Genomic DNA, 11,584 nt, shown 5'->3' on the forward strand with positions numbered 1-11,584 from the left:
AACGATGCCATAATAAATGATAGAAAGATAGGTTAAAGAGAGAGGAAAGTTAATATATATATATATATATATATATATATATATATATATATATATATATATATATATATATATATATATATATATATATGTATGTATGTATATATGTATGTGTTTATATGTATGTATGTGTGTATATGTATGTATGTATGTATGTATGTGTGTATATGTATGTATGTATGTATGTATGTATGCATGTATATATATATGTTAATATATATGTATATATATCTATATGCATATACATATATGCATAAAAACATATAGATACACACATCTTAATAATGACAGAAAGATAAGTTATTCGGAAGTATTAAAGGTATTACTTTAATTTAAAAAAAAAACTCAAAAAGAACGTGTTCAGATTTTTGTAAGGAAATGATATGAAATACTGTTTAAACCCTTTTATCATGCTATGTAAGAGTATATATATATATATATATATATATATATATATATATATGGAGGGTGCGTGCGTGCATTGTTTACGTAAAAAGAATTTAGAAACTGCGAAATAAAGTGAAATAATTCGATATTATTAATGTATCTCGAAGTAGAGAAAGCTATAAAAAATAGCCTGTATAGTGAATTTTGAAAAATTGCTTTCATCCAACAGTTGACCGTCTTTCACGCCTACAGAAAATGTGGGTTTGAGTCCAACAAATGCCCTGTGTGAAACTCGGCCACAGAACGGTAACGATGATGATAAATTCTGTTATTCACCGAGTTCTATGTGTTACTGAAGAATGTGTCTTGATTAAGCGTATTTAGAGCAAGAAAGCGGTGCAGAACTCATAACTTATCTAAAGTACATTCATCTAAAATGTTCTTGACTCTTTTTGAAGACAGTAGCGTGTGATTTAACAGAGATTTGTTGCCGTTTCTCGCAGCTCGAGTGACCATATTGTGGCTGAAAAATTTATCTTTGTCGCCGAACCACAATCACCGAGGTTTTTTTTTTTTGCACAAACCTTAAAATCTACGACCTCTAGCAAACCAGACAACTTTCGACTGCATTGCCTAGGACTACCGAAACATCCCAGTTAGGTTATGTGAAAGTTTCCTCGAGTTTCACGACTGTAAATTATGTATAGCTAACAGTAAGTTACAGTTGTATTAAGTGTTCAGCTTCTTTGCTATATCGTGTTATAGAGTATACCTATATATTCTAGGCGCGGGAGTGGCTGTGTGGTAAGTAGCTTGCTTACTAACCACATGGTTCTGGGTTCAGTCCCACTGCGTGGCACCTTGGGCAAGTGTCTTCTACTATATAGCCTCGGGCCGATCAAAGCCTTGTGAGTGGATTTGGTAGACGGAAACTGAAAGAAGCCTGTCGTATATATATGTATATATATATGTGTGTATGTATGTGTGTGTATGTGTTTGTGTGTCTGTGTTTGTCCCCCCCCCCCCACCATCGTTTGGCAACCGATGCTGGTGTGTTTGCGTCCTCGTAACTTAGCGGTTCGGCAAAAGAGACCGATAGAATAAGTACTAGGCTTCCAACGAATAAGTCCTGGGGTCGATTTGCTCGACTAAAGGCGGTGCTCCAGCATGTCCACAGTCAAATGACTGAAACAAGTAAAAGAGTAAAAGAGTAAAGAGTATATATTTCTATATAAACCAACATTGTATGTTACGACAAATATAGACTAAATGTATGTATGATATTTTCGCAGCAAAAATAAATAAAAAGAAAAACAAAAATAAACAACAACAAAAACAAAGGACAGCGAAGCCTACCCTGTTTCAAACCTGTTAGGATTTCATCAGTTACTGCCTTAACTGTCCACGAATATATTGCTTATAAAGTCAATATTATTGAAGTTATTACATGAATCACACAAGTAATTTAATATACGAACTATCAAGAAAATGTATTCAAGCTCGTAGTGATTTTCGACTGAAAGTTGACTTTACCATGCAGAGAGCTACTAAAAACAACATGGCTGGACACGACACATTAACAACAACACAGTTGAAAGACAGAGCGAAAACATCGTCGCTAAAGGTAAACAAACTCTTTCTAAGTATAGAAACTGCAAAAACTGAATAATGATTTATTTAACTGTTGTAAGAGAGCAAATAAAAACTCTGCAATTGGATATATGAACAAATTAAAAGCATATTGGGATCTTTGTGGTTTTCGTCACTGTTTACAATTATCTTTAAAAACATTTTTAATGTGTCATATAGACGTAATTCTTGACGTTGAATCCGAATTTGTTATTCATTTATTCCAGAAAACTTTTGCAAAAATGTTACAGGTGTTCGAAGTTTGATAATTTTCAGAATGTTTAGCCAATCAGAAAACAGCGCGTTCACTGTCTCTTCCATCATTAGGGGTGGGGGCATCGGCATGTCAAAACATTAAACTAGCTACAGTAAACAAAGAAAAACATGAAAACATTCGCGAGAGAAATAAATATTTAAAAGCTACGAACAAACAAACAGGAATTGCTAGTAATAACAGTCAAAACATTGTTTAAAACAGACATTTATTATTTAAAAATATGCAAGAATGAAAGTTTTCAATACACTCTATGATTTTATAAAATAAATATCTTTCTCGTATCTCTTTTTCCACATAAATTCACAAAGATAAGAGTCATTACACTGCTGTAAGAGCTCCTCTCCAATTTCATTAAGAACTTTTAACAGTATATTTGTTTATCTTTTGTTTACTTTGGTAGAGAACACTCTCTCTCTTGGAGAGAGTACATCAAAACCAAAGTTATTTATTCTTGAGAAATTTTCAGGGCATTTTTCACCGATATATACCCCTGACTACTACTACGATGATGTTTGCAGTTCTACCTGCTGTTTACCATAATCATTGTAGAGGGACACTTGTCAGTTGTCTTAGCCTGCAATGTAGTTTGGCTGCCAGGCAGTATGGTATCTGTTGGAATGTCGATAACTGTATAACCACGTAGTGTTCTTACATCGTTCACACTTTTGTTTATACTCTTTGGAAAAAAATTAATTTCTGATATTTTTTAAATAAAGTTACATTCACTAACTTTCTTTCTATGTTCAACAAATGTTGCTTGTTGGTGTAATTGTTTCGCAATAACATAATTTAGTTCTGAGTGCGGATTGTCCCAGTGGGGACTTTGTGGTTTTCGTCACTGTTTACAATTTTGTTCCAGTTGTTTTCAAATTTGATATATGGATTAAGTTTTGTATACTAAATATGAAAATGAAGTTCATTTTTCCTATAAATCCATAATTAAAACAGCCCTTAAAATTTGCAAAATTTGAGCATTTAAGTCAATCAGAAGCGAGTATTTTAGACATCACCGTGGCGAAGAAGTCTGTTTCTGTAGTAACCAAAGGTGGTGCGCATGTGCAGAAGGAGTGTAACCACCACTTGTTCTATAATTGTTTGTTTTCATAACAGATGGGACTCACACTCAACAAATTGAAAGTACCTGTTAAAAGCTCTTAATGAAATTGGAGAGGAGCTCTTACAGCAGTGTAATGAACTTTTATTCTGGCAGATTAACGCCTGTCTATTTTCCTCGTCTATTACAGCAAAGCAACTCATGAACGATAATCAAAAAGTAAACAAAACCGAAACAACGAAAAATGTGCCATCATGGGCTTTGAAGACAAAGAAAAAGATAGCTGATTTACGGAAGACCATCAGTCATATGATCATGCTTTTTGCTTGAAAATCACTAAACGTCTCATCAACAAAACGTGAAGAAGGAGATAGAAGTGATGTTTGGAGATTGCAAACTGATCACCTCCAAGCAGGAGCTAAAAGCTATTAGTGATAAACTCCGACATCAGAGGAGATTAACCGAAAGTCATTAATAGAACTGTCAACATTTTAAAAACTTTCCTGGAGTTTAGCGTCTATCTATACATGCACATGCCTAGACATGCAACTGTATGTTGGAGAATACCTACATAAAACAAAATATACAAATTTGCACGTGCACGGACTCGAAATATTGTATTCATACGCATAAGCATGCACAAATGCCTTGTTTAAAAACTAAACACCCATTAACTATTTTTAGAATCATATAGTAGACTCTTTCAAGCAAGAACTCGCCGAAAAGTTGGCGTTTCGTATCCTCTTAGTAACACAACGTTGAGTTCATGACCAAGACACTTAACTTTCAAAATCACCCAATTCATTTGTCTCTCTAAACCAAGAAAGAGGAAACCCTCTCGCGAAAATATTAAGGCTACTGCTGACGAAATTTCTAAAACCCGAATGACAAAAAAGCTGCCTTAAAAGTAAAACCAAAAATAATAATAAGTTACATACAACTTTGTAAAATTAAAAATTCACTATTTTTCTCAGAATAAAAGTGCCTTCACAAGTTTTTACATATTTGCATTTTAACCTTGATTTTAAAATAGTTTCCACCTTTTGCTCTCAACAATAGCATCCCTACGAAATTGACAAATGGTTCGTTATTCTGTAATGTACAGTTTAACTCCTTCTATGGGAATAGAGAATCCACTCCAGTACTCACTCTCAAGACAGATTTCTCCATTTATCACACCACATATATTGCTTGAACTTTGAAAAATATAATGCCGAAACTTATTTTGTCCATCCATTTTCCCTCCATTAACGGATAGGTTATCATATAGGCTCTATTAATTATGAATTGAAACTGCTAGTTAATTAAATCACCAACACTTATCACTACAAAATTAAGGTTATCATAGAATATTAGAACGAATTCGTTATATTTTAGTTGTTTACATTCCTTAATTGCAGTAACTGTGCAGTAACTGTCATCACCAACCCAAATTAAATGAAGTAGATGTATATCTCATGAATTCCGCGTTAATTAGTCTTAAACACTTCATGCGAACCAGTAGCAACTACATAATCAACTAAATACATATACTTATGTATCATCACGTCTGTCAATCTTCTAATATCCTATTATATATTCCAGATGTTATAATTGAACAAATTCGTAAATTGATATTACTGCTGACTCTCTCAAATTATTAAATTATTCTGGCGCTTATTGGCAGTTATTCAACAAGGAGTAGTAAATTTAAATATAGTTTGTATACTATTCGCCAAAAGTAGTCTGCAAACCTTTCAGAAACAGAAAGACATCGAACTGAGTGTTCTGCAGTATTTAATATTGTTTCTCTCTTCCTTCTAATCTCAGTGAGATTACTGATTACCTTTCATCTGCCAGGTAACTCGATAAAATGAACAGGTATCTGTAATACACAGCAATTAGTTTCAATGACTATTCCTCTAAAATAACGATCTGTCTTTTCCTCGTTAATATTAACAGTCAAGAACTATAATTAGCTTATAGTACTTAAACATATAGACATTATTACAGTGCTTAATTATATAGACAGTGGAGGCGCAATGGCCCAGTGGTTAGGGCAGCGGACTCGCGGTCATAGGATCGCGGTTTCGATTCCCAGACCGGGCATTGTGAGTGTTTATTGAGCGAAAACACCTAAAGCTCCACGAGGCTCCGGCAGGGGATGATGGTGAACCCTGCTGTACTCTTTCACCACAACTTTCTCTCACTCTTACTTCCTGTTTCTGTTGTGCCTGTAATTCAAAGGGTCAGCCGTGTCACGCTGAATATCCCCGAGAACTACGTTAAGGGTGCACGTGTCTGTGGAGTGCTCAGCCACTTGCACGTTAATCTCACGAGCAGGCTGTTCCGTTGATCGGATCAACTGGAACCCTTGACGTCGTAAGCGACGGAGTGCCAACAACAACAACAATTATATAGACAGACAAACAGATAAGATAGGTAGATAGGTTGATAAATGTATATATATTCTATTAGATATCAGGATGTGCTGAAAAGTTCCTGGCTTTAAGGGTGTCACGAAAGTCCTGGATGGAGGCCCAACCTTCCGAATTCTTTAACAGGGTTTAGAAAACTGGTGGACCGCTGCAATAAGTGTGTGAATTTGAGAGGGGAATATGTTAAATAACATCATAATTAACTGATACTCCTATATTTTATTTTACCCAAAGCCATGAACTTTTCAGCATCCCCCAGGGATTCTACACAGTTTCCTTCTTGTAAATTTCAAACACAAGATATTGATTAATTCAAGGCTGTGGTAGAATTTATTGACTTAATGGCTCGTATAGTATGATCAACTCATGTGATTGCGAAACTATTTTATGCAATGAAGATTTTTTTAACCATCACAGCCACTGTCTCATATATGCTGTTCTATTCGAATAATTGCTGTACATATGTAAATGTACCGGGTAATAAAGAAACGTATATTATTATTATCATCATTATTAGTAGTAGTAAAGCGGCGAGCTAGCAGAATCGTTAGCACGCCGATAAAAATGCTTAGCGGTATTTCGCCCGTCTGCACGATCTGAGTTCAAATTCCGCTGAGGTCAACTTTACCTTTCATCCTTTCGGGGTTGATAACTTAAGTACCAGTGAAACACCGGGGTCGATGTAATTGACTTATCCCCTCTCCCAAAATTTCAGGCTTTGTGCTTATAGGAGAAAGGATTATTATTATTATTATTAGTGTAGTCATTTTAACCTTCACACGCAGCCGACATAATGTTGTGTACTAGCAATGACAAATTAGTGACTAAAGCCTACTTGAATAATCCTCCCCGTATCACTACATGAAAATCCAATCTTCTATGAGGATCCTAACTTCCGATTAGCACATGATTAATTAAAACATATTGGAGGATTTGAACTCTCAACCGTGCGCCAGACGCTGCTCATCTCTCTTACATCATAAATGCCCGAGAAAAAGGTATGAACGTTACACCTTCCAATTATAACATGCAAAAAAGAAATCCAGTTATATGTAGCATGTTACCATCGTTATACTCACTTAGTGAACACAGCGACGGCAGTTATGTTTCTTGGTATGGAGACAGTTCAACACCATTACAAACTCAGATCGTTTGTCCTGCAAGTTTTTATTTAGTGATTTAACAATCTAGATCCTCGAATTTGCTGTAGATTTACTAGAAACGTGGAGATTGCAGCATCAGTGGAGTTCTCTATGAACAGCTCCATATCAATGTTGGTGTACTCTAATGTTCGGTAATATCTCAAATACACTTCTTTCTATGCATTAAAAATATAGTGGCTCTGATTTCAAGCGATTCACAATCTTATACGGAAGATATCACCCGTCACCCCTTCTTCCCTTTTTATACAGTGGTTAGGGCAGCGGAGTCGCCGTCGTAGGATCGCGGTTTCGATTCCCAGACCGGGCTTTCTGAGTGTTTATTGAGCGAAAACACCTAAAGCTCCACGAGGCTCCGACAGAGGGTGGCAGGCGAATCCTGCTGTACTCTTTCACCACAACTTTCTCTCACTCTTACTTCCTGTTTCTGTTGTATCTGTATTTCAAAGGGCCAGCCATGTCACAATCTGTGCCACGCTGAAGCTCCCCGAGAACTACATTAAAGTGTCTGTGGAGTGCTCAGCCACTTACACGTTAATTTCACGAGCAAGCTGTTCCGTCGATCGGATCAACTGGAACCCTTGTCGTCGTAACCGACGGAGTGCCACAATATGCATGTCATAACAATCTAGGCTTTTTTTAGTAGTACATGGATCAAGGAAACAGTGTGGTTTCTCATCGTTTTTAACATAAGACAGAATTAAAATCCTTGAAATCATTACAATATTCTCTACAATATTTGATGATTCCTCATAGCGATATCAAACATAACAATGGCCAAATAGCATCTCAAAGACCAGCCTACTCATACCAATTCTAAGAAGATTTGGTTTGTATCAAGTGGTTTCTTTTTTGTCTTTCTTATTCATGGAACAGGTAAATTTCTTTTGAAACGTTCATGCATTGCTCCAGGCTATTAGCGTTGTAGGTGAATTGAAATGCCTTTCAAGCAGTCGCCGAAATGAAATCTCAAACACGTTAGTCGGGAAATGGATTCCACTTAATAACACTTACTACACACATGTAATGGGCGTGGTTTTATGTAAGGACTTATATTGTTTTAACGGTCAGAAGGTAGCTGAGACAACAGGATCCGAGACTGAATGCAACATATTACTTAGTTTAATTTTGCTCCAATTTCAGGTTCAAACACTATCAATGTACTTTTGTTTTCTCTTCTTTTCTGGGTCGATAAAATAAACATTTGTAATATAATTGAATGAATCAAATTCACCGTCACCTATCTCGGGTTTAGTAGAACAAAACTAGTCAACACATTTAACGCTCAGTAATAGTTTTGTTAGATAAGTGGAAGAGCGTAGGTGCCTAATCTAGAGGAAGTACATAATCAGCTGGATGTACTTGAGTATATTAATGGATCTTATTTGAAAAATAATAGGCAAGGTCAACCTCAGTTAGACTTGATTTTAAAAGAAATAGCAAAAAGTAACAGAATCGTTACTTGAATTATGTGGTTTGCATTGGCAAGAACAGATTGCAGTAAAATAATTGAAGTGGTATATCTTGTCTTGAATTGACTTGATTAAAAACAGTTTATATGATTTGAAGTTTTAGTCTAAATACGGCAAGAAATTAATGTTGTAATTTTTGTACTTGTAAAACACGGAGACAGGGGCATTGTGCATGATCTTTGCAAACTTTCTGAAATCAATGCGAGTGATTTTGTTAATGTTCCGTTTAAAGTGCTGAAGGTCAACACCTGGAGAAAAATAGTGTCTGGCGTTTCTGATAAACGACTGACTTGTGAATAAAATTAATAAGAGAAAAAGAGACGAAGAGAATAAACGAGAGATAGAGAGGGAGAGAGAGAGAGAGAGAGAGAGAGATGAAAGAGTGAAAAGAAGAAAAATGAAGTAGTTGTAGACAGAGATGTACTGAATAATATAAATTAAATGAAACGTTTTCATATTTCACATGCCTCTTTGTGTTGCCATTCATAACATCATATCATAAAAGTCAAAATACAATTTATTGCTTTACGTCTGATACCACCAATCATTTAAATATATGTCCGTTTATATTCGTCGCCAGTCAGACGCTTGTAATGTAGCTGAATCGGACCAACTAATGAACTGAGACCGGGAGCCTATTTCACTTATAACTTACCGATGTACAATCCTAATTCGGATGCTTAGCAAAAACGACCAAAATCATTATACTGACTTATGCTCCAGTTGCAAAATTCCCACCAACGAAATTGATAATCAATATCTACTGGATCAGATCGGTTAGCCTATTTCAAATTAGTTGTGAAATTTAATTTGAGACTACGACGTATGATAAAATGGCAGGCCGATGATGTAGTCAAACTGGTTATATTCGGTATATTTTAGGGTTCATAGTTAATGGCATTTTGCTTCTGCTTAAAGGAAATAAAATGGAAAAATATACGAGAAATCAAATAAAACAGAATCAAAGACACGTTTTATACACAAGTCGTTGTATATGCCGGTATGTATGGTATTTTACTCAGTGATTGTTGCTGCTTCATTCCCTTTACGTGAATGGCTAATGCAAAAGGTTAATCGTTTCTGTAGAAGGTTATGATGAAAACTGAATCAATCTCACATGTTATTAGTACTTTTTTATTATTAACTATGAAAAAATTCATTGATAGGAAATGAACTCTGTAAAGTGAGTCATCAAACTCAGAACATATTTTTTATACTGTAACATCTCTCACTTAGAAGAAGTAATGGTGATTTTTCATTTAGACACAAGCTCAGCAAGTTTGAGGAGAAGGATTAAAGTTTGTTACTATCGTCCTAGTAATTGATTGGTACTTTATTTTATCGACTCTGAAAGCATGAAAGTTAAAGTTGACACCTGCTGGACTTCAACTCAGAAGTAAAGAATCGGAACTAATTCTGCCCCCCCAATTTTTCCGATGCATTAACGATTCTGTCAATCTAGCACCCTCAGAAGAAGTGGCATTGGGAAGTAAATACTTTTGTATCTTTTCCAAGCGTATTAACAGCGTGAATAATGCAAAATGGCTTCAAGTAGGAGTTAAAACAGGGTTACTATCTAGATTTAGTGGGAAAAAATAATAAAAAACCCTCTTTCATACAAACCAATAAGGGACTTTCTATGAAACTGATCAACCTGGTAGAAAAATATGTAAGAAAAAATCTCTCAAATTACATGTAAATTTAAAAAAAGGTGTTAGTAATGGAAAATCTAGTCGTAAAAGTCTGGAAAAAGAATTATAATGATTATGATTTGAACCATAAGTCTTTGATTATAAATCTGCTCGTACAGAACATCTCTCCAATATGACGCATCTTAATTAAATGAATATTGATTTCCTTTGGTGACCCCTCCAAAAAATTTTTATACATTTACAAGGGAGTATTGTGAAATGGAATCGTGGCCAGTTCATGAACGTGGTTCACTGGGTTCTGTTAACAAAGCCATCACCCAACTTCCTGTTGCTTATACGAACAATTTCCAGTAGTAGCTAATAATCAATGCAGCTAAAATAAGTAAATGGTCTGCGGAGTTAAAGATTTCTGTTTCGTTACATCAGTATAACTTTGGTGAGCTGCCAGTTCTCAACTTTCTCAAAACTATCGCAACGAATCAATAAAGTTGGCAGCTTGTGCAAAACACCAACGATTATAATAGATGAACTCAGTTTTAAAATAAAGCTGAATCTATGCGACGGACACTTAACAGTTGCCTTGCTCTTCCGCTGATACAATATCATTTCCTCTACTTTCTTACGATTAAGATGTCGTATGTCTGCATAAGAAATCATTACTTCACCAGGGTTTCAGGTGAAACGCGAAGGTTAAAGTAAAGAATAAAAAAGAGTAAAAATTACTAAATATAATAGGGTTCCGGAAACGTGAGAACATCCAAAATAAAAATGAAATATAAGACGTGAATAATATATTTGCTTATTTTTAATCCTTAGCTTTGCGGACTTCTTAATATTGGCTATTTGCCAATTGAATGACAGTAATGATCTGGTTTAGATATTCAGAGAAACTAGACTATAAGTGAAAAAAAGTAAAAGCAACTAAACAACTACAGAACAGGAATAAAAATGATTTTTATGGACAAATTCTGGCATGGAAATAAATAAACTAGCTTAAACAGCGAAGAATTCCTGCCGACAAAAACAGAGGTATTATTTATCTATTTCAAGGGCGACATATACAGTTTCGTTCCGGCAACCAGTTCTGAATCTCAGAATATTTAAGGCTTCAAAACTATCGAAGTCAACCACGTTGTTCTAAAGCCGATAAAAAAACAAAGAAGAATATAATAACAGCGATAATTTGTGGAGCTTATTCAATTTGGTGCCTTCTCTTGTATTACAAAATTATTGGTATTGTGTCTGAATGAAAAATCACCAGCACTTTAAAGTTGGCATGAATGTGCCGTTAAGAAGTTAGCTTCGCATCCATCTACATCGAAGCTCGATCATATTATACAGCAGCGTGCAAAAGTGCAAAAGGGGTTTTCTTGGTTTGTTTGGAATTTACCCAATGCGACACCATGCAAGTTAACTTTTTATAGATAGATGATGTGCACACACACACACACACACACACACACACACACACACACACACACACACACACACACATAC

General features: G+C 35.3%; 1 protein-coding gene across 6 annotated transcripts in view; it reads right to left on the reverse strand.

Moving 5' to 3' along the window:
- Positions 1 to 11,584, reverse strand: part of LOC106873188 (uncharacterized) — a 713,512-nt gene that overhangs the window by 19,382 nt on the left and 682,546 nt on the right. The window contains exon 21 of one of the 6 annotated variants that reach the window (XR_016242634.1): positions 10,059 to 10,089. The exons of the other annotated variants lie outside the window; for them this stretch is intronic. The gene's annotated coding sequence lies outside the window, so the exon portion shown is untranslated. The remainder of the gene's footprint in view (positions 1 to 10,058; positions 10,090 to 11,584) is intronic. 6 annotated transcript variants of the gene reach the window in all.

Source organism: Octopus bimaculoides, chromosome 7 (assembly GCF_046866305.1).
Source record: "Octopus bimaculoides isolate indiv1 chromosome 7, ASM4686630v1, whole genome shotgun sequence".
NCBI classification, from domain to species: domain Eukaryota; kingdom Metazoa; phylum Mollusca; class Cephalopoda; order Octopoda; family Octopodidae; genus Octopus; species Octopus bimaculoides.